Source organism: Staurois parvus, unplaced genomic scaffold, assembly GCF_062004578.1.
Source record: "Staurois parvus isolate SC_StPar_1 unplaced genomic scaffold, SC_StPar_1.0 ptg001363l, whole genome shotgun sequence".
NCBI classification, from domain to species: Eukaryota; Metazoa; Chordata; class Amphibia; order Anura; family Ranidae; genus Staurois; species Staurois parvus.
The window spans coordinates 150,920-171,902 of record NW_028319159.1 but is presented as its reverse complement, the minus strand read 5'-3'; positions in this window follow the sequence as shown (position 1 = coordinate 171,902).

Sequence of the window (20,983 nt, the reverse complement as noted above, 5' to 3'; positions counted from 1 at the left end):
GACAGAAATTCAATCTTTTTTTAATTTACCGTATATCGCAAAGAAATGTGTTTGTTTTTTAAACCCAGTGGTGATCAAATACCACCAAACAATTAATATACATTTTTTTATATATACCAGAAAGAAGCAGAAAGTAAAAAAAATTTTTTTTTCCCAAAATGTTCAATGTTTTTTCATTTACTGTCTATTGCAAAGATTTTATTTTTTTTTAAACCCAGTGGTGATCAAATACCACTGGGTTTAAAAAGCTCTATTTGTGTAAAACAATTATAGCAGAAAGTAAAAAATATTGTTTTTCCAAAATGTTCAATCTTTTTTCATTTAATATACATTTATTAGGATTTTTTTTTTACCAGACATGTAGCAGAATACATTTTGGCCAAAATTTATTAAAAAAAATATTTTTTAATTTTTTATGTTTTATAGCAGAAAGTAATTTTTTTTCCAAAATGTGCAATCTTCTTTCATTTACCGTATATTGCAAATAAATGTATTTATTTTTTTAAACTGATAAAAAAAACCACCAATGAATATACATTTCTTAGGATTTGTAGCAAAATACATTTTGGACCAAAATTTATGAAAAAAATATATTTTTTTAATTTTTTTTGGATGTTTTATAGCAGAAAGTAAAAAATATTTTTTTTCCAAAATGTTCAATCTTTAATCATTTACTGTATATCACAAATATTTTTAAATTTTTTTTGTAAGTGGTGATCAAATACCACCAATCAATATACATTTATTAGGATTTTATTTTAACCAAAGACATGTAGCAGAATATATTTTGGCTAAAATTTATGAATTTTTTTTTTAATGTTTTATAGCAGAAAGTAAAAAATATTTTTTTTCTTCTGGAGCTGAAATCGTTAAGAACGCTGCAACCCAAAGCAAAAAAAAAATCCTGCAATGGAAACGACAAATGAATTTGTCAGAGAAAACCCGTGCGGTGCGTTCTTACACCTAAGAAGAGCTCCATCATTTTTTAATGTCTCGTGTATAAACCCGGCTAATTCCGAGTTGTCAGAAGACACGGAGCACACCTGCCGAGCGATAGGCGGTCAGCGGGATGCCGCGTCGCCCTATTAAGAAGCTGTTAAATTCAGACGAAGACGAGATGTTTTCTCTCCATGGTGTCAGGACAAGTAGCCGTTTCCCATATTGCAGCCGAAAATGAGAAAATGGCAAAGAATGGAATTAATCTTCAATTTTTAATCATCTGTCCGAAACGTCTGACCTCCAGAAACCATAGAGATGACCCAGCGAAAAGAAACAAACATTTCATCCACGTAATTATATATCCAATGTATGGAATCCGATGCAAGTTGAAGAAAACAGAAATTAACCCCTTCCATACCGGGCACTTTTACCCCCTTCCTGCCCAGGCCAGTTTTCAGGTTTCAGCGCTCTCACACTTTGGGTACAATGTTGTATGACCGCGCAATTGTCATTCAAACTAAAATTTAATCACCGCTGGGGTTTTTATTTTTTGCTAAATTAACAAAAAAAAAACACAAATTTTAAAAAAAACGTTTCTTTGTTTCTGTTATAAAAGTTTGCAAATAAATAATTGTTCTTCATAAATTTAGGCCGAGATGTATTCTGCTACATGTCTTTGGGGAAAATAACCCAAATTAGGATGTATTATTTAGTTTGTAGGAAAGTTATAGAGTTCACAAACTATGGTATAGATCTGAATATTGATCAATCCTGAAGTACTGACAGCCAATCTAATTTCTTGAGGTCCAAGAATGTCAGGACAGTACAGATATCCCCCAAATGTCAGAACAGTACAGATATCCCCCAAATGTCAGGAAGGTACAGATATCCCCCCAAATGTCAGAACAGTACAGATATCCCCCAAATGTCAGGACGGTACAGATATCCCCCAAATGTCAGGACGGTACAGATATCCCCCCAAATGTCAGGACAGTACAGATATCCCCCAAATGTCAGGACAGTACAGATATCCCCAAATGTCAGGACGGTACAGATATCCCCCCAAATGTCAGGACGGTACAGATATCCCCCCAAATGTCAGGACAGTACAGATATCCCCCAAATGTCAGGACAGTACAGATATCCCCCAAATGTCAGGACAGTACAGATATCCCCCAAATGTCAGGACGGTACAGATATCCCTCAAATGTCAGAACGGTACAGATATCCCTCAAATGTCAGAACGGTACAGATATCCCCCAAATGTCAGGACAGTACAGATATCCCCCAAATTACCCCTTTTTGCAAAGTAGACAGTCCGATGTATTTCATAAGAGGCATGGCGAGTGTTTTGAATTTGTAATTTTTTTTGTCATAATTTTTCGGAAATGAAGAAATAAAACAATGATTTTCACAATTTTTTTTTTTTTACATACTGTCACCAGTGCAGTACAGCGTCATCATATAACTGGCATGGCGGTGATCAGGGACACTGACTGGTGACAGTACAAAAAAAAATGTATAATTTTTTTTTTAATTTTTATAAAATGTTTCTCTTTTTCTAAGTTTTTTTTCATATTTCACTATGACCAAAGTAGTATAATGTTACCATAGTAACATTGTACTACTTTGGGGAAGTGATCAGTATTTTTTTTTTTCTTTTTACACAATTTTCTTACAGCAAAGAATTTCTTTGCTATAAGCAAGCATTTTCCTGAATGACATTAATTCATTCAGGGTTTTTTTTGTGCTTAAATGTGATTTGGCCACGGCTAATCACATGACACAGCTGGGCTGTGATTGGCCCAGCTTGTGCATGTGATCGCTGTGACCATTCACAGCTAGACACACTTGTATACAATGGATGGCATGAAAGGAAGCCATCCATTGTATACAACTGTCATGTGACCTGCTGTGATCGATCACAGCAGGTCACATGGTACCGGCAATGGGGACGGTACACGGATCTGTCATCGGCCATGTCCGAGATACACGGCCAGTGACAGATCGCGCCACAGAGCGGTCCTGCGGGGAAGCAAACTGCGCATGCCTGAAAGGACGCCATATGGGGTCCACCCGGAGGGACGAGCTGCTTCCCGGCCGCCATCTGGCTATAGGCTGGGCGGCAACTGGTTAAACTTACACTGACACTGGGGGGAAACTGACTTGGTGTCACTGACATCCCCAGTGACACCAATACAGTGATCAGTGCTAATACAAAGCACTGATACTTTACTAATTGTACTGGGCAGGAAGGGGTTAACCACTTCCCTTCCGGCTCATGTTTATAAACATCCTCCCCACTCCCTGGGAACGCGCAGCACCGCAATCCGGTGCCCGCTGTGTCCTCCGGACACAGTGGAACACTGATCACTGTACGGGACCTCTGTGTGATTGGCCAATCAGTGATCACATGAAGAGTAGTAAGCAAGATGTCACTTCTGACATCATTGCATACTACGTGTGAAATCTGTGAATGATCACAGAGATCACATGGTACAGGGCTATTCACAACAGCCTTGTACCATGTGACAAGCTGTGACCAATCACAGCTCACACAGTATTTCTCAATGGCTGCAAGAATGCAGCCAGAGAGAAGGAGAAATGATTGCTTTTACAGCCTTTATGGGTGTAAAAGCAATCAGTGTAAAAAAAAATAACAACTCTCCATCAACCCCCACAAGTAGTACAGTGTCACCATGGTGACACTGTACTGATAGGGTGACAGTATGTAAAAAAAAAAAAAAATAATAATATAAAAAAAAAAATGTAAAAAAAAAGTTTGAAAAATTATAATGTTTGGTTATAAACTAATTTGTTTTGTTTTTTTTACTAAAAAGATAACTGAATAAATTTTGGCCAAGATATATGAAGAAAGATTATTTCTTTGCAAAATTTTATAAGAAAAATACTTTTTTCAAAAGTTTTGGACTTTTTCATTAATATAGCAAAAAAATAAAATAAAAAATCCCAGCGGTGAATAAATACCACCAAAATAAAGTTTTATCTGTCTCAAGAAAATGCTAAAAAATTCATATGGGTACAGTGTTGCATGACCGCGCAATTGTCATTCAAAGTGTGATAGCGCCAAAAGCTGAAAATTGGCCTGGACAGGAAGGGGGTGAACTGGTTAACCTACCAGCATGTTTTTGGAGTGTGGGAGGGAACTGGAGTACCCTGAGGAAACCCACGCAGGCACAGGGAGAACATGCAAACTCCAGGTAGGTGGTGCTGTGGTTGGGATGCGGTTTGTGGTGCGGGGAGAAATGTGCAGAAGATGTAACATCATACAAATATGTAAAGCAGAGGCCCCTATGGTAAGGGGCATTAGTAGAGAAGACAAACAGTCCTTCACAATGATCTGAGGCCAAAAACATTGCCCCCTCCCGGCATTTCTGTCGGAATAATGCATCACTACGCCCAGGAAATTGTTGCGATGACAAATGTTTCGGCATTCTCATGTTTCTCTCTTTGGTTTGTATCGGTATGACACAATAGAGTGGAGAAACAAAAAGCCAAATCTGACACATTCCACATCGAACGTCCGGTTCATGCTATTGCGGCCCGTGTTTGCTTGGGCACACAACCCATTCATTTGAATGGGCTGCTGTGCTGCGTTTCCCACACAAAAAGGGTGCCTGTAACTTTTTTAAAAACACGACCACAGGGAAACCGCATGGCTCCCACACCTGCCGCAGGCTGAGATGCGTGGGGGTGCTGTTCAGATTGGCAGCCCCACGCATCTCGCAGTTCGGCTGTGGGTGCAGGAACGGGTGTGATTCCTGCACCCCACACCCTGCAGGCTGGTGTGAACCTAGTTGTATAACAGGAGGGGAAGGGCAAGGACACAGGGGCCCCATGATCCCCTATTGCCCGGGGGCCCCATGAGTTGTCAGTCCGCCCCTGATTCCAGGTTCAGGTGAACGTATTCCTCAAAGTAGTGAAATTTGTAAGCACGTCGACTTATATATGATTCTATGGGTGCAAAACATTTGAGGGGGAAAATATGTTGCTGCCTTCATGGTTGCTGGAACGTACACAGCACAGGAACAAAAAAAAAAAAAGTATAGAATCAAAGTTTTTACATACGCACGATAAAATATTTATATTCTCTAGTTAAAGTTTTTATATTTTCTATATATTCAGGAGCGATGATCCATTACAATGGGCACACAATGATCCCGAAAAGAACACTTTTAGGTTGCATACAGACATCTAGTGGCTGAATTAGGACATAACTGCCACCTACCAGAATACAAAAAAAAAATGTATTGATTTATTACATTGAAATTATCGCAGATTAAAAGGAGAAAATAAACACCTAAAAAAATATATGTCTCACACAAACAAGGATGGCAAAACAATTGTGCGAAGAAAGCTTGTGGTGTCTTTGCAAGATGAATTCCAGGTATGGCAATTTTTTCGTTCGGCCCAGCTTGGCTCAATGTAACTACAGTGGATATAAAAAGTCTTCACACCCCTGTTAAAATGTCAGGTTTCTGTGATGTAAAAAAAAAAAAATGAGTAAAAAATAAATAATTTCAGAACATTTTCCACCTTTAAAGCTCATGTACACTGCAGCTGGTAAACTCACGTTCAGGAGCTGTTCAGCGTTTTTTTCAGCAGCCCCTGAACTCTCCCTAATGTTCTCCTATGTGTCCGTGTACACATCTTCGGTTACAGGCAGTTGAGTTTACAGTCGTTTTTTTTAATGCACCAAACTTGCGTTCAGGAGTAGATTTTATCAAAAGCTAAACACGTTTATAAGCATTTGTGTTTAAAAAATTTTTTTAACTCTTCCAGTTCTCGATGCTGTCCGGAGCCTTTTTTTATCATGAAAAATGCATGCAAAGCTTTTTCAAGGTGCTCAGATGGACAAAACACTGAACACAGGATGTTCCACCAAGCTCCTCACACATTGTAATGACCAATTCACACCTCAGACCTCTCCCACCCTTGGAAACAAAAGATATGTTAATGGCCATTCACACCTCAGACCTCTCCCACCCTTGGAAACCAAAGATATGTTAATGACCATTCACACCTCAGACCTCTCCCACCCTTGGAAACCACAGATATGTTAATGACCATTCACACCTCAGACCACTCCCACCCTTGGAAACAAAAGATATGTTAATGACCATTCACACCTCAGACCTCTCCCACCCTTGGAAACCACAGATATGTTAATGACCATTCACACCTCAGACCTCTCCCACCCTTGGAAACAAAAGATATGTTAATGACCATTCACACCTCAGACCTCTCCCACCCTTGGAAACCAAAGATATGTTAATGACCATTCACACCTCAGACCTCTCCCACCCTTGGAAACCACAGATATGTTAATGACCATTCACACCTCAGACCACTCCCACCCTTGGAAACAAAAGATATGTTAATGACCATTCACACCTCAGACCTCTCCCACCCTTGGAAACAAAAGATAGGTTAATGACCATTCACACCTCAGACCTCTCCCACCCTTGGAAACAAAAGATATGTTAATGACCATTCACACCTCAAATTCCTCATGAAAACCCCCTGCCAGGTGACCTTAATGACTCCCTCCACCAGACACCTTTCCCACCCTTGGAAACAAAAGAAATGTTAATGAGCAACTCACACCTAAGCTGATCTCAACACATACTGCTGTCTCTGCTTCTACTCTCTGTATTTCTCTGAAACAGTCTGAAATAGGTAATAATTTACCACTTTTCAGTGCATTCTGGGCATTTGGGAAGTTCTCCTGTGCTAATCTTTAAAAAACCCTTCTAAACGCAAATGCACATAAACGCAGTATGCAAACGCGGCTAAACAGACTTTTTTTTACCTACGTTTTCCAGCAGTCAGAAGTGTCGTTTTAGAACCATCAGCTTGGCATTGCATGCCATTATTAAGCTTGTGATCTACCACAACCCCCAAATCCTTCTCCACCATTGACCCCCCCCCCCCGAGATCCTTCTCCACCATTGACCCCCCCCCAGTTGTACCCCCCCAGTATGTATGATGCATGCATATTCTTAGCCCCCAAGTGAAGAACCTTACATTTATCAACATTTAACCTCATTTGCCTCATAGTTGCCCAATTACACAGCGCATTAAAGTCGACTCCATGTAATGCCTGTTTTTATCCACCGACTACAAACATCAAGTTCACAGTCTTAGGTGGGCGTTTTTCTACCAGCAAATGCCTGCTTGATCTTCTATTCCAAATTAGTTGCTACAGCAGGATAATTTTCTTCGCCCAGACATTGGTAATGGTGTATATCCTGTCTCACCTAACAAAGTCCCTTCCAGGATATGATTAACACAAACTACGATTAGGTGTGATAATTGATGTTGGCTGGGACTTTATTTTGTCTCATCCATGCAGAGGACACATAACATCAATCCTGTGCACGGAAACATTCAACCGAGCTCACTGGGATGTAGAATCGGGATGCAAGTCAAATGATTAACCCTTATATCGCCAAAGAGGAAAGCAATGTCCATGGGGTCCTCCATCAGGAAGCCAAGCTGGCCAGAGTGTGCAATCTTTACCATTAGAGAACATCGGCAGGTCAGTGGTTGACATATCTCTATATTATATGGAATAACTTAAAAATGGAAACTAGGTGTGCAGGAAATACACTCGTGTTTATTCTTCATTGTCCACAGCGAGTATAAAAAAAATAAAATGACATTGTTGCTGGTACAATCCTCTGGCTCTGTCCACCTAACCTGCGGAAAACGAGTGATCATTTATAACCACTTTTTTATATTACTACAAAAGAGTTTTTAACAAAAGCCTTCATTTAATAACAATGCACAGTAAGATGTGAAAAAACACAAAAGCCCGGCCACTACATTGTACCGTGCCCATGTATCGAGTCAGCCACTGAATGTTTAAAAAGAAAGTTAAATCTGACCTCCAGGTATGATCTGTATTGTTGGTCCAGCTTGGCACGATGTAAGCACAACCATTGGTCCTTCCCCTCATGCCAGGGTGCTAGGCGTAATCCTAGACTCTGACCTCTCCTTTGGGCCCCACATCCACTCACTGGCTAAATCCTGCCGCCTCAACGTCAGGAACATTTCCAAAATCCGCCCCTTCCTGACCAATGACACCACAAAACAACTTATCCACGCCTTGGTTATATCCCTCCTCGATTACTGCAACTCCCTCCTCACTGGTCTACCATTACACAGGCTATCCCCCCTTCAGTCTATTATGAATGCTGCGGCTAGACTCATCCACCTTACCAACCGATCAGCGACTGCCGCTACTCATACACCTTACCAACTGATCAGCGACTGCTGCTAGACTCAGCCACCTTACCAACTGATCAGCGACTCCCGCTAGACTCACACACCTTACCATCCGATCAGCGACTGCCACTAGACTCCTCCACCTTACCAACCGATCAGCAACTGCCGCTAGACTCCTCCACCTTACCAACCAATCAGCAACTGCTGCTAGACTCCTCCACCTTACCAATCAGCAACTGCTGCTAGACTCATACACCTTACCAACCGAACAGCGACTCCTGCTAGACTCATACACCTTACCAACCGATCAGCGACTGCCGCTAGACTCATACACCTTACCAACCGATCAGGGACTGCCGCTAGACTCATCCACCTTACCAGCCGATCAGCGACTGCCGCTAGACTCATACACCTTACCAACCGATCAGCGACTGCCTCTAGACTCATACACTTTACTAACCGATCAGCGACTGCCGCTAGACTCATACACCTTACCACCAATCAGCGACTGCCGCTAGACTCTTACACCTTACCAACCGATCAGCGACTGCCGCTAGACTCATACACCTTACCAACCGATCAGTGACTGCCGCTAGACTCATACACCTTACCAACCAATCAGCGACTACTGCTCCTCTGCCAATCCCTCCACTGGCTTCCACTAACCCAACATATAAAATTCAAACTACTAATCACAGCTTATAAAGCCATCCACAACACTGCCCCTAGCTACATCACCAACCTCATCTGCAGATATCGCTCAAATGACCCACTCCGCTCCTCCCAAGATATCCTCCTTTCCAGCTCCCTCATCACCTCCTCCCACGCTCGCCTCCAGGACTTCTCCAGAGCTTCCCCCATACTCTGGAACTCCCTACCACAGCATGTCCGGTCAAAACTCACTTCTTCAGGGAAGCCTACCCACCTCCACCTAAGAACTGTACTTGAATCACCTCCGCCAGATCATCCCCCGGAGCTATCACCTTTTGTCCCACCTCCCCCTTCCTTTAGATTGTAAGCTCCACGAGCCGGGCCCTCCTATTCCTTCTGTACTGAACTGTATTGTTGCTGTATTGTCTCCCGTTATATTGTAAAACGCTGAGCAAACTGTTGGCGCCATAAATCCTGTATAATAATAATAATGTAAGTATGTATATATCTCATACCAGAGGGGCCACTGGGGAAGCCGATAATCATAGTAGTAGTTGGTGCTTCTACAGTATTCACAGTTGTTGGGTCCTGTGCCGATTGGCTTTCCTTCTGCACACTGTACACAGGGGGGGCTATTGCTCGACACTGTTGCCTTTTACAAAACACCTTGTATTTTTTTAATGAATACGAGGCAATCTAATTGAGCAAGGTGGAGAGGCGGGGCAGTAATGTCAAGATCTCTATCTCATCCAGTCAAAGAATGATTTGTATTTATTAACTGCTTACAGCATAAACACTGCTACAGGGCGGCACGGGTGCGCAAAATCATGTATATATACAGTTGCAAGAAAAAGTATGTGAACCCCTTGGGATTACGTGGAGTTTTGCATCAATTGGGCATAAAATGTGCTCTGAACGTCATCTAAGTCACAACAATAGAAGAACACAGTCTGCTGAACATAATACTACACAAACATTAGATGTTGCCATGGTTTAATTGCACATAACATGTAAACATTCACAGTGCAAGGAGGAAAAAGTATGTGAACCTTTGGACTTAATAACTGGTTGACCCTCCTTTTGGCAGCAATAACCTCAACCAAACGTTTCCTGTAGTTGCAGATCAGACCTGCACAACGATCTGGAGTCATTTTGGACCACTCCTCTTCACAAAACTGTTTCAGTGTAGCAATATTCTTGGGATGTCTGGTGTGAATCGCTCTCTTAAGGTCATGCCACAGCATTTCAATCAGGTTGAGGTCAGGACTCTGACTGGGCCACTCCAGAAGGCGTATTCTGTGCTGTTGCAGCCATTGTTTTGTTGAATTACTTGTATGCTTTGGGTCATTGTCCTGTTGCATCACCCATCCTCTGCGGAGCTTCAGTTGGCGGACAGATGGTCGTACGTTTTCCTGCAAAATGTCTTGATAAACTCTGGAATTCATTTTCCCATCAATGACAACAATCCGTCCAGGCCCTGAGGCAGCAAAGCAGCCCCAAACCATGATGCTCCCTCCGCCATGTTTCACAGTGGGGATGAGGTTTTGATGTTGGTGTGCTGTGCCTTTTTTCCTCCACACATAGTGTTGTGTGTTCTTCCCAAACAACTCAATCTTGGTTTCATCTGTCCACAGTATATTTTGCCAGTAGTGCTGTGGAACATCCAGGTGCTCTTTTGCAAACTTCAAACGTGCTGCAATCTTCTTTTTGGACAGCAATGGCTTCCTCCGTGGTGTCCTCCCATGTACTCCATTCTTGTTTAATGTTTTCCTTATTGTAGATGTGTCAACAAAAATGTTAGCATGTGCCAGAGATTTCTGTAGGTCTTTAGCTGACACTCTGGGATTCTTCTTTACCTCATGCAGCATTCTGCGCTGTGCTCTTGCAGTCATTTTTACAGGACGACCACGCCTAGGGAGAGTAGCAACAGTGCTAAACTTTCTCCATTTGTAGACAGTCTGTCTTACCGTGGACACATGAACATCAAGGCTTTTGGAGATACTTTTGTAACCCTTTCCAGCTTCATGCAAGTCAACAATTCTTGATCGTAGGTCTTCTGAGAGCTCTTTTCTGCGAGGCATGGTTCACATCAGACAGTGCTTCTTTAAACCAGTAAACCCAAAACAGGTGTGTTTTTTTAAGGGCAGGACAGCTGTCAGCAACACATCCAATATCATCACACTGATTGGAGTCAAGGTTGGCTCACTCCTGGCTCCAATTAGCTCTGGGAGAAGTCATTAAGCTAGGGCCTCACATACTTTTCCTCCCTGCACTGTGAATGTTTACATGTTATGTGCAATTAAACCATGGCAACATCTAATGTTTGTGTAGTATTATGTTCAGCAGACTGTGTTCTTCTATTGTTGTGACTTAGATGACGTTCAGAGCACATTTTATGCCCAATTCATGCAAAACTCCACGTAATCCCAAGGGGTTCACATACTTTTTCTTGCAACTGTATGTGATTCGCACTCCCACAGTTTTCAGTTTTTCCCCGCCAACCCACGGGTGCCATGATTTGATCTCCAAGGTAGCAATCATCCGATTTTGGCCAATGATGGTTGGCCTAAATCGGATGATCGATCCCTGTCCTATCAGGGATCTTCCTGTACCTATGTTCACACTTACACAGGTACAGTAAATGACATCTTCTCTCTCTGCGGCACATTCCATCCCAGAGAGAGAAGAAAGAAGAGTACAAGCAGCACACTTGCACAGTTAGAACACTTTTAGGACACATTTAACCCTTTGATCGCGCCCCCCCCCCCAGTTAACCCCTTCACTGCCCTGTCACCAGTCTCATTAGTGTACAGATTTTTCGCTGATCACTGCATTAGCGTTGCTGACGACTTCAGATAGCAATAGCGTCAGTTAGCGCCCCTCCCAGGTAGCGTCAGATTTCCTGTCAGTACACCATTTAACCCCTTGATCGCCAAGAACATGCTCACATACACAATGAACCCCCATTGCTAGTATAGTGTCTGAAGGGATCAATATCTTTGGTCAGATCAGAACTATACCAGCGTTCACATTAGTATAGAGCACCACCTGCACAGAGAATTGCGGTCCCACAGGCGTTCCTATTAGTTCTAATGGCACGCCGCCCGCACTGGAAAAGCAACCGTACTGGGTACCTCGGCTGCGTTTTTCAAAGAAGTGCCGGGACTTCTTCCCTGCGTGTCATGGACACGGGAGTCCATTCAAATGAATGGGCTCTCACGCCTGTGCAAAACGCGTCCCGCACAGCCGTGAACCGGGGGTAAGGGCATTTTCAGACATTTGCATTCTTGTTTTTAAGGATAGGTCTTATCCAAAGTTCAACCAGTACCTTTTCAGAGCTGCTCAAGCAGACCACAGACTACAGGATTTTTTTTAGTAGGGCAGCTTTGCAGAGAACACACAAACAAGTGTAAGCTTGAAAAAGCAGGGCCCTCGAACCCCTCGTGTATTGTATTGTTACTGTATTGTCTCATGTTCTGTCCCCCATTGTAATGTACAGCGCTGAGCAAACTGTTGGCGCTAAATATTGTATAATAATAATGTGGACACATCTGTTGAGAATAATGAGAAATATAATAAGTACAATTTCCTTGTTTAACCATTAGCCGCCCGGCCTATAGCCGTTTGGCAGCCGCAAAAATGCTTCAGCTTTCCAGGTGCACGTCATTTGGCGTCCTCCCGCATATGCGCAGTTCGCGCGGTTGCAAAGCCGCGCAGCAGCACGATCTGTCACCGATGACAGATCTGAGTATCGGCCCCGTTGCCGGTACCATGTGACCTGCTGTGACCAATCACAGCAGGTCACATGACAGTTGTATACAGTGGATGGCTTCATTCATGCCATCCATTGTATACTAGTGTCTAGCTGTGAATGGTCACAGCAGGTCACATGCACGTCATGTGATTAGCTGTGGCCAAATCACAGCTAAGCACAAACAAAAAAAAAAAAAAAAACCTGAATGAATCGATTTCATTCAGGTAAATGTTTGCTTATAGCAAAGTAATTCTTTGCTATAAGCAAACTGTGTAAAAAAAAAAAAATACTGATCACTTCCCCAAAGTAGTACAATGTTACTATGGTAACATTGTACTACTTTGGTCATAGGGAAATATGGAAAAAAAAAATCTTAAAAAAAATTAAAAAAAATGTAATAAAAAATTAAAAATACTGTTCTGACATTTGGGGGATATCTGTACCGTCCTGACATTTGGGGGATATCTGTACCGTTCTGACATTTGGGGGATATCTGTACCGTCCTAACATTTGGGGGATATCTGTACTGTTCTGACATTTGGGGGATTTCTGTACAGTTCTGACATTTGGGGGATATCTGTCCTGTCCTGACATTTGGGGGATATCTGTCCTGTCCTGACATTTGGGGGATATCTGTCCTGTCCTGACATTTGGGGGATATCTGTCCTGTCATTTGGGGGATATCTGTACCGTCCTGACATTTGGGGGATATCTGTACCGTTCTGACATTTGGGGGATATCTGTACTGTCCTGACATTTGGGGGATATCTGTACTGTCCTGACATTTGGGGGATATCTGTACTGTTCTGACATTTGGGGGATATCTGTACTGTTCTGACATTTGGGGGATATCTGTACCGTCCTGACATTTGGGGGATATCTGTACCGTTCTGACATTTGGGGGATATCTGTACTGTCCTGACATTTGGGGGATATCTGTACTGTCCTGACATTTGGGGGATATCTGTACTGTTCTGACATTTGGGGGATATCTGTACTGTTCTGACATTTGGGGGATATCTGTACTGTTCTGACATTTGGGGGATATCTGTACTGTTCTGACATTCTTGGACTCAAGAAATTAGATTGGCTGTCAGCACTTCAGGATTGATCAATATTCATATATATACCATAGTTTGTGAACTCTACAACTTTCCTACAAACTAAATAATACACCAAAGACATGTAGCAGAATACATCTCGGCCTAAATTTATGAAGAACAATTATTTATTTGTAAACTTTTATAACAGAAACAAAGAAAAACGTGTTTTTTTTTCAAAATTTTTGGTCTTTTTTTGTTAATTTAGCAAAAAATAAAAACCCCAGCAGTGATTAAATACCACCAAAAGAAAGCTCTAGTTGTGTGAAGAAAATTATAAAATTTTAGTTTGGGTACAATGTTGTATGACCGCGCAATTGTGATTCAAAGTGTGAGAGCGCTGAAACCTGAAACTGGCCTGGGCAGGAAGGGGTAAAATTGCCCGGTATTGAAGTGGTTAAAAAAAAAAAATGCATGTTGACTCCAAAGTACACCGACATGACGATCCTGGAAGAACATGGTGTTTATTGACACACTTCATTTTCCGTGACAAATCTGCCTGTTATTGTTCCTGGGATCACAACAAAATACAAACATGTCAATCATTTATATTTGGTGACCGTCTTTAGTTGCAGCAACCAACCCGAGTTCAGCTTTCATCAGTTTTAGCACAGTCAGCATGATGACGATGACTGCCGAGCCCCAAATCTGACCTCCGGGTAGGATGTGTATTGCACAGTTGGGTTGGTCCAGCTTGGCACGGTGTAAGTATTTATCTCTCATACCTGAGTGGCCGCTGGGGAAGCTGACAATCTCTGTAGTAGTCAGGGCTACTACAGTGATTGCCTCCATCTTCAAGATCCTGTGCCGCCATTCACAGAACTCCTTGTATATTTTTCAAATCTCCTAGATTGTAAGCTCCCAAGATCAGGGCCCTCCTATCCCTCTTGTATTGAACGGTATTGTTGCTGTATTGTCTCCCGTTATATTGTAAAGTGCTGAGCAAACTGTTGGCGCCATAAATCCTGTATAATAATAATAATAATATATAAATCCTGTATAATAATAATAATATATAAATCCTGTATAATAATAATAATCCAAGACGAGGTGCAGATTTTGACATCAATGCTGAGTCTCTCCACCTCCTCCAATCAGAAAAAGCCTTGTCTTCATTGAAAAAGTACAAGACTTTTTGTGAATGCCAGCAGTGCCAAGGGAGCGCTCCCACAGTGGTCAGTGTAGCTGCTCAGCACAGAATCTGGAAGATCACGGATATCACTGTAGTAGCCCCGACTACTACATTTGTCAGCTTCCCCAGCGCTCCCTCAGTGTCAGGGATTCCGGTGCCTCGGCGGTGCACGCACGCGCAGAGCGCCGATGCGTCCGATCCAGCGAGCACTGAATCCTAGGTGATCACGGTGGCGGCCACGCATGCGCACTAGCGATCGCAGCCGCACCAATGAGAGCACAGGGCGGCCTATTTAAACCTGCCCTGTGCATCTCCAAATCGCCTTCTGGTCTTGTCCTGTTCCTGTGTTCCCGACCCAAGCCTGACCTGATACTGCTGCCTTCTCCTGCTCTGACCCCTGGCTAAGTCCTGACTATTCTCTACCTGTTCCTGATTGCCTGACCTCCTGTTACTGAACCCGGCTTGTGACCTGTTATTCTTCTGCCTGCCGCTCTGCACTGTCTGCTTGGCTGTTACTGACCCGGCCCGTCTGACCACTCATACGTCTTCACGTCTGGCTCTCACCTGCTCTACACCATTGGCTTCCACCTCTACCACAGCTGGTGTTCCTCAGGGGTCGCAACCTGGTCTCAGGCTGATTCAAGTCCATCCCCACCATCAGGGGCTCTGGTGAACCAGCAGACTGAGGCTTAGACTCCGCACCCTGAGAGATTTTGGCCAGTGGGCTGCTAGAGGCTACCGCCAGTCGGCCGCTGACACTCAGATATGAGCGATACATACTTACATCATGCCAAGCTGGACCAATGGAACTATGCAATACTCATCATATGCGGAGTTCACTTTTAGGCTCCAGCCTGGTACAATGTAACTATGTATCTCTCATACCTGAGTGGCCACTGGGGAAGCTGACAGTCTCTGTAGTAGTCAGGGCTACTACAGTGATTGCCTCCATCTTCCAGATCCGGTGCCGCCATTCACAGAACGCCTTGTATCTTTTTCAAATCAGCCAAGACGAGGTGGAGATTTTAACATCAATGCTGAGTCTCTCCACCTCCTCCAATCAGAGAAAGCCTTGTATTCATTGAAAAAGTACAAGACTTTCTGTGAATGCCAGCAGTGCCAAGGGAGCGCTCCCACAGTGGTCAGTGTAGCTGCTCAGCACAGGATCTGGAAGATCACGGATATTACTGTAGTAGCCCCGACTACTACATTTGTCAGCTTCCCCAGCGCTCCCTCAGATATGAGCGATACATACTTACATCGTGCCAAGCTGGACCAATGGAACTATGCAATACTCATCATACTTGGAGTTCACTTTTAGGCTCCATGCACATTAGCATTTTTTTAAAACTCAAAAAATGCTGGATAAAATACACTTGTAATCATGTTTTTTTAGCAGCATTCAGGAGCGTTAGCAATTTATTAGCGTTTTTATAGTACATGTTGAGGGGAAAAAAAAAAAAGGAAGAAAAAAAAGCTGTTAGTATTTTAGTAGCGTTTACCGTTTTTTTTCTGCAGGAAAAATGCTCCAAAAACACATTTTTTTCTGCTCCTAGGCGCTGAAGCTCCAAAAATGCTAATAACCTTAGGCTCCATACATACCAGCATTTTTTTTTCAGCTCCTAGAAGCTAATCGAGTTATCCCATTTGTCCATGCACACTATTTAACCACCTCCAGTCCGGCCTCTGTATATAAACGGCTGGACGGTGGCAGTGCAGGGGTGGGTGGACGTTAATAAACAGCCTCCCGCATTCCCTGCTTGTGCACGCTCCCTGGAAGCACGCAGCATTGCAATCCGGTGCCCGGAGTTTTGGAACACCGATCGTTGGACGGGACCTCTGTACGAGGTCCCGATCATGTGATCACTGATTGGCCAATCAGTGATCACATGAATAGTAGTAAGCAAGATGTCACTTCTGACATCATTGCTTAGTACGTGTGAAATCTGTGAATGATCACCGAGGTCACATGGTACAGGGCTATTCACAACAGCCTTGTACCATGTGACAAGCTGTGACCAATCACAGCTCACTCAGTATTTCTCAATGGCTGCAAGAATGCAGCCAGAGAGAAAGAGAAATGTTTGCTTTTGCAGCGTTTATGGGTGTAAAAGCAATCAGTGTACAAAAAAAAAAAAAATCTTCATCACCCCCCACAAGTAGTACAGTGTCACCATGGTAACACTACTGCTAGGGTGACAGTATGTTTAAAAAAAAAAACAAATAATATAAAAAAATAAAAAAGTAAAAAAAATGTTTTTGAAAAATTATAATTTTTGGTTATGAACTAATTTGGGTTATTTTTTGTGTACTAAAAAGATAACGGAATACATTTTGGCCAAGATTTATGAAGAAAGATTATTTATTTGCAAAATTTTATAAGAAACACTTTTTTAAAAATTTTTTTGGACTTTTTCATTTTTAAAAAAAAAACATTCCAGTGGTGAATAAATACCAACAAAATAAAATTTTATCGGTCTCAAAAAAATTCATATGGGTACAGTGTTGCATGACCGCGCAATTGTCATTCAAAGTGTGATAGCGCTGAAAGCTGAAAATTGGCCCGGACTGGAAGGGGGGTGAAAGCGTCCGGACTGGAAGGGGGGTGAAAGCGTTCGGACTGGAAGGGGGGTGAAAGCGTCCGGACTGGAAGGGGGGTGAAAGCGTCCGGACTGGAAGGGGGTGAAAGCGTCCGGACTGGAAGGGGGGTGAAAGCGTCCGGACTGGAAGGGGGGTGAAAGCGTCCGGACTGGAAGGGGGTGAAAGCGTCCGGACTGGAAGGGGGTGAAAGCGTCCGGACAGGAAGGGGTTGAAAGCGTCCGGACTGGAAGGGGGGGGAAAGCGTCCGGACTGGAAGGGGGGGAAAGCGTCCGGACTGGAAGGGGGGGAAAGTGTCCGGACTGGAAGGGGGGGGAAAGTGTCCGGACTGGAAGGGGGGGAAAGCGTCCGGACTGGAAGGGGGGGAAAGCGTCCGGACTGGAAGGGGGTGAAAGCGTCCGGACTGGAAGGGGGGGAAAGAGTCCGGACTGGAAGGGGGGGAAAGAGTCCGGACTGGAAGGGGGTGAAAGCGTCCGGACTGGAAGGGGGGGAAAGAGTCCGGACTGGAAGGGGGTGAAAGCGTCCGGACTGGAAGGGGGGGAAAGAGTCCGGACTGGAAGGGGGGGAAAGCGTCCGGACTGGAAGGGGGGGAAAGCGTCCGGACTGGAAGGGGGGGAAAGCGTCCGGACAGGAAGGGGGTGAAAGTGTCCGGACTGGAAGGGGGGGAAAGTGTTCGGACTGGAAGGGGGGGAAAGTGTCCGGACTGGAAGGGGGGGAAAGTGTCCGGACTGGAAGGGGGGGAAAGTGTCCGGACTGGAAGGGGGTGAAAGTGTCCGGACTGGAAGGGGGTGAAAGTGTCCGGACTGGAAGGGGGGGAAAGTGTCCGGACTGGAAGAGGGGGAAAGTGTCCGGACTGGAAGTGGTTACGTTTTTCAAGCTTCAACGTTTAGGAGCAGAAAAATAGTTTTTTGTTTTTGTAGAGTTTTTGGGAGAGTTTTTCAGGCAGACAAAAATGCTAAATGCTTCTAAACACAAATAAAATGCTCCTAACAGCTTTTTTTATTTTTTTTTTCTACATGTGCTTTAAAATCACTAAACCCTATTACCAGCGCATTGTGTCATACAGGAATCTATCACTTTGCCAAGTCACAGCAAAAAAAAAAAAGGTCCTTTGAAAGCGGACCTTCACCCACAAAAACACGATAACTCCTCGCCACCCCTCCTCCAGTTCTCTTTTTCTTTGTTTTAAATAAAATATCCTCTCTGCTCCCCCTTGCAAGCCATTCACCTCCTAGGCACTCTCCTCCCTTTGCGTCCTGGGATATGCACATCACGTATCCCAAGAGGCATAGCATTTCATTGGGGAAAGGAGGAGGGGGAGGGGGCGGAGCCTTTCAGTGAGCCATTGGGAGACCTGCCAGCAGCCTATCAATAATGTCAAAGGAAAACATGGCGGCACGGGGCTGAGCGCCGCCAGAAGAGATTAGGCTCTCAGCTGGACAGCACTGGATCCACTGGGTGGGGGGGGGGGAGTATCTATATTTAGCAGAACTGGGTGGAGGGAGTATCTAAATTTAGCAGAACTGGGTGGAGGGAGTATCTAAATTTAGCAGAACTGGGTGGAGGGAGTATCTAAATTTAGCAGAACTGGGTGGAGGGAGTATCTAAATTTAGCAGAACTGGGTGGAGGGAGTATCTAAATTTAGCAGAACTGGGTGGAGGGAGTATCTAAATTTAGCAGAACTGGGCGGGGGAGTATCTAAATTTAGCAGAACTGGGCGGGGGAGTATCTAAATTTAGCAGAACTGGGCGGGGGAGTATCTAAATTTAGCAGAACTAGGCAGAAGGAGTATCTAAATTTAACCCTAGGTTCACATCTGTGTGGGTGGTGCCGCTGCGTATCCGCACGAAAATCCGTGCAGCCGCACCGCCCGCACAGAAAATTGTGGACCTGCGGGCCAAGGCCATTAGTTCTAATGGCACGCCGCCCGTGCTGGAAACCGAGGTTCCCGTGCAGGCTGCGTTTTCCAAGGCCGGGAGGCCGCACATTTGCGTGCGGCCGGTGCCAAGAAGTTAAAGCGGTTGTAAACCCTTACAAATACCCAGTGAAGTGACTGGCTTCAGGTAATATACATAAATGAAACAAAACAAATCCTCCTACATAAGTTGTACTTGTTAACCTGCAATATTCTCTCCTTCAAATTCCAGAATTTATACAGCTTGTTTGAGATTTCAGAAAGCAGGGGAACAGGGAGCTAAAGTTACACTCTGCAAAGCTTAGCGACAGTTGATTGGAGGGAAGGAACACCCCCCTTCACACAGCACAAGGAACAGAGCTGTGGCTGTCAATCATAGGCTATGTGCTGGAGCTCCCTCCCCTGTCACCATATTTCTCTTGGTGTCAGGAAAACTCATCGAAAGTGACTAATGCTTATAGTAGAGGAAGGAGGCAGCAGACAGAAATGACACTTAGTGCTCTGGATTAGGACAAGTACACACTACAGGGGGATATTCCTTGTTCATATTTCTGGACTTTACGACTAATAAGGCCAGTCAAACTAAGTGATGTGCTCCCCAATGCGGGGAATTTGGAATGTGCTGAAATAAATTGGTCGTTTTTATACTACAGCGCTGCACTGGAGACTAAATGTAGTCAAAACAAAGAAAATCAGCAACAAAAGATGCGACTTGAATGCGCTGCGTCCCATGCGCTTCTGTTTCCTCGAAATCTCTCTCTGTCACGATGGAAAGGGAACTATGAATGGAGGACGGGCAGATGACTGAAAAGTCCTTTAGATTGTAAGCTCTGTGAGCAAGGCCCTCCTATCCCTGTATTGTAATTGTACTGCCACCCTTTATAATGTAAAGCGCTGCGCAAACTGTCGGCGCCATAAAAATCCTGTATAATAATAATCATCATTCTCCGGAGCTGTAGCACAGCGTCTATGAATGGCAGGACAGGGTCAGAAGCGCGGGCCGAGTTGGACATTCTTGAGGAGTGCAAATGACGGCTCCCTTAGTTCTTAACCACTTCTCGTCCGGCCGCTGTATATAGTAGGCCGGACAGTGGCAGTGCAGGGAGGGGTTGTCGTTCATAAACGGTGCCCGCCATTTTGGATTGTGCCCGTTCCCTGGGAGAGCGCGACACCGATCGCTGTACGGGACCTCTGTGTGAAGTCCAAGTCATGTGATCACTGATTGGCCAATCAGTGATCACATGAATAGGTGTAAGCAAGATGTCACTTCTGACATCATTGCTTACTACGAGTGAAATCTGTGAATGATCACAGAGGTCACATGGTACAGGGCTATTCACAACAGCCTTGTACCATGTGACAAGCTGTGACCAATCACAGCTCTCTCAGTATTTCTCAATGGCTGCAAGAATGCAGCCAGAGAGAAAAGAGAAATTATTGCTCTTACAGCCTTATGGGTGTAAAAGAAATCAGTGTAAAAAAAGAAAAAAAAAATCTTCATCACCCCCACAAGTAGTACAGTGTCACCATGGTGACACTGTACTGCTAGGGTGACAGTATGTTTAAAAAAAAAAAAAAAAAAATATAAAAAAAATAAAATAAAGTAAAAAAATGTTTTTGAAAAATTATAATTTTTGGTTAT